Consider the following 4,094-nt stretch of genomic DNA (forward strand, 5'->3'; position numbering starts at 1 on the left):
ATCAATACATATATTTCTAATTATTTAAGATTAAGTTTTTTAATATTATGCTGATTATGATTTAATAAATATGTAATTAAATTTGAAGAATATGAATACTTATAATTTTCCGGTTTTTTTTTTGTTTTTATATGAATTTAAATGCAATTTTTGAACTTTAAGGACCAAAACTACATAATGTGTATAAGTCAGGGACAAAAAGTGCAGTTAAATCATTTTTCTTGGTCACATGAGAGGCATGTGCGTTGCCACATAAGCCTTCTCTGTTAACAATTAGACGGAAGGACTAACGTTGCAAACGGGAGAGAATGTGAAAGACTATTCTTGTAATTAAATTAGGTGAGGGACTAAAATTGTGGTTTTAGTAAACTTCAGGGACTAAAGTTGCAATTAAGCAATAAATCAAAATCTCCGTGGCCATCAACTTCCCACCACAGTAAAACATTAACACAAACCCCAAACCACAATCAAAGTTGTGGAGAACCAGATCGCTGCTGCTCTTCCATTTCCCTCTTAATCCACCTCGAGCCCTCTTCATGATACTCTCAGGTCAGTTCCTCTCTCTTTCTTCCTTCCTCTAGTAGCAATGGTCTCTACTCTCTAGTACCCTTCTTCCTTGGTGTTCTGATAAAGAGGTTTTTTCCAATAAAATTTGGTTTGGGTCATCTGACCCAGTTCCTAGGTTTAGGGTTAGTTGTCCAAAAATAAAATATTTAAAAACTCCAAAAACATTCAAAATATCAAAATCGCAAAAACATCATTTAAAAAATTAGCTTTCCCAAGCTTTTAAAATCAAGTTCTGACTTCTTTAAATCTTTCAAAATCAAGTTTTAGCTTCTTCAAGCTTCCAAAATACAACTTCTTCAGCTTCCAAATTTTTTTTCTACAAGGCAATCCCATAAATCAAGTATTTTTCAAGATAAAAAATAATAAAACAAAAACACAAAAATATCAAACTCTTTTTTCCGCCGGAACAACGTGGCTTTGAATTCTCCATTGCACTTCGGGGATACCTAGGAGTGGCCATCAACAACCGTAAAGAAAAAGTTATAAATAATATTTTTCTTATTTAAAAACATAAAAATCAAGTAATCATAAATCATAAACATTTCTTCTAATATGGATGGCTAGAGAGAAGGGCTCCAACTTCTCTCTAGAGAGGAATAAGGAAAAGGCAAGTACCAATCTATCAGGAGAAGGATCGAAGAAAGGTTTTGGCTGCCGGAGGTTTTCTAGAGGATGGGGAAACTTGGAAGGAAGTCCAACTTATGTGGATGGCTATGGGAATATCTCTGTCAAGAGCAAGCCAAAGAGTACTAAAACAGAACAATACCTTGTTCATCGATGGGTTGCCAGACTTTGTCCATTATAACCATATTAGAGATATATTCAGTGAATTTGGCACCTTGGAGAGTATAAATGTGCATAGGAAGAAGAAGCCTTTTCGGGCCTTAAAGTTTGGATTTATCAGATTTAAAACAAGCAAGGAGGGAGAATCAGCCAAAAAATAATGAATGGTCGAGTGCTCAGAGGTTGGAATATTAAAGTTTCTTGGTCTCTTTATCCAGAGATTGTTTCGAAAGGAAGGAAGATGGAAAAAAGGGGATGAGGCAGACCAGAAAAAGAAATTAGTAAAGTCGGGTCGGGTTGTGCACCCACCCCGCGCACACCCAGAACCTGCGCTCAAACTCTAAGGGGACGGTTCAATGTTTTGAAACCTAATACTGAGACATTCTCTGGGACAATTACCCCAACTCATACCCTAATTCCCACTGCACAAGGTTATGGTTCCCTTACACCAAACAACTCTCATGGACGACCCTCCTCTTCACCATCTCGTAGAGGCAGACCAAGGAAGAGTACAGTGGGTTCTGATACGCCACAAGGATCAAATCAAGTCAATGAGTTGATAGTGATTCCACATGATGATCAAGGAGCGTTGGGCATTACTACCAGAGGAAGAAGTACTTGGAGGATGGGGGTGTATATGGGGATGGTCTATGATTGTTTTGACGAAGCTACAATTCAAGGTCTGATAGACCAAATTGGGTCCCTAAGATCCTAGTGTTATCTCCTGGTCTTGTTATCGTGGTCCCTCTTCTTGGATGTAGCTTCGATGGAAAAGGCTTGGGTCACTTGGAATGTTAGAGGCCTAGAGCAATCTTAAAAAAGGTATGCATAAAAAATGGCCTTCAATAAGATTAAACCCTCTCTGATTATGCTACAGGAGTCAAAAATCAATTAAAATAATGGGAATTTACTGGTTGGCTGGGCAAGGGGTATGAACCTTGAAATTGAAATGGTACCAGCAATTGCGTCAGTGGGCGGTCTGGCAACGATGTGGAAGAATGGTTACTTTTTCCTGATAAGCATTGTGAAGAACCCAAGATTTCTAGTGATGACTGTGAAATTTCCTATCTGAAATGACCTTTGCCTGCTGATCAATGTTTACAGACCAATTAACTCAGATGAGAGGGGATATTTCTTTGCTGAATTGGGTCTACACCTAAACAATCATCATGGCCCTGTTGCAACTGGAGGTGATTTCAATGTCACTTTACATGAGAAGGAAAGGAGGGGTACTAGAAATAGCAGTGGAGGTGACCAGTTCCTTAAACTCTTTGGAACAATATGTCCTGATTGATTTACCTATAAATAACTATGTGTCATATTGTTCTGTGCTAGAGCATAGAATGGGAAGGTAGAACCCAAAGTGTGAGGAAAGTGATATGAATGCTTAGAGAGAGAAACTCTAACCGCTTAGAGAGAGAACATGTAACTGAATTCCAATGTTATTATTTCTCAAATGAGTCAAGAGTCCCTTACAATTGGTATTCCCCTCCTATTTATAGAGGTAGAGTTGGGCTTTGGCGCCCTTAACCTATCTAAATGGGCCAGTTGGGCCTCGGGAAGGGAGGCCCAAGGTCCTGACACATCCCACGCCCAAGGTTGAGTTTCCTGGGCGAGGGACCCTGGGGTCTCGCCCAGTCCACAAGTTCACAAGACACCGAGCTCGAAGTATGAGAGCTAAGTGTGTCTTTAAGTAAGAAATAAGGCGAGAGCCCTAAGGATGCTGACTAAAACTTAAAAACTTAAAATCTAGAAGTGAAAAAAAAATGGCCAACATGGCCTAATAAATAAAGCCTTTTGCAATCAACACTTTGAACCTCCAGCCGCGTCCTCTTCTTCCGGGTGACCCAAGTCCACAGGCAGGCTTGTGGCGACGACTTTTAGTTCGCCCGCCTCAGCATAGTTATGCACGTTCCCTGAATCGTGATATTTTGTCACGTGTTGTGTCCATCCCACGCGTCGTGCATTGAAGTGACGCCAGGGTCAGTGAATCCACAGAATCTCAACCGCTACCTTTGACATGTCCTTTCCAGTCACGTCACAACTTTGACAATTTGAATTTTAACCAATCGGCAGCAACCGTTGCAGCTTTTCATTTAATGCGTCTTTCCCACTCCCCAGAATTTCGCAATTGCAATCATGTCATTTTTTGACGTCATGGGGCACAACCTCTCTTTTTCCTCCACATCTCTCGGTAACCTTCCACAACTTCTTCTTACACGTTTCCTCCAGTACGTCACTCCCTGCTTATAACAATATTATCTTAACAACCCCTTTCATTCCTTTACAATTACGAACCTTTGCTTCTCCACCCTTGCGCGAACTTGTCCAGTGTCAAAGTAACCTTTATTCCTTGCATTCCCTCTGCAATGACTCCGAAGCGCCAGACCAAAAGTTCCAAACGTAATGTCGTCGTCGCCACCCCTCTACGGTGTGTTCCTCATGTTCTCCCGCCCCCTCCAAGAGGCGTTCCTCTCGAAGAAAAAGACGTCATTGCCTTCCGAACGAGGACTTGGAAATCTTTAGGAACTCCCGCCGCAAGGGCTTTGCCCGCCGGGACAATGCCTAACCAACGGTCAAGTTTAGAAAAGGAATCGACCATTTGGGAGATTTCCACAGAATCCGGCGGATTTTGTCATGAGAAGCCTCTTGACAAACTTTTGTATGTCAGTGCCTGCTCATCCCTTGAACGCCCTTGGCTTCGTCCTCAAGACGACTTCGTGGCTGTTCCCCACTTCTTTTAC

This window comes from Lotus japonicus, chromosome 3 (genome assembly GCF_012489685.1).
Source record: "Lotus japonicus ecotype B-129 chromosome 3, LjGifu_v1.2".
NCBI classification, from domain to species: Eukaryota; Viridiplantae; Streptophyta; class Magnoliopsida; order Fabales; family Fabaceae; genus Lotus; species Lotus japonicus.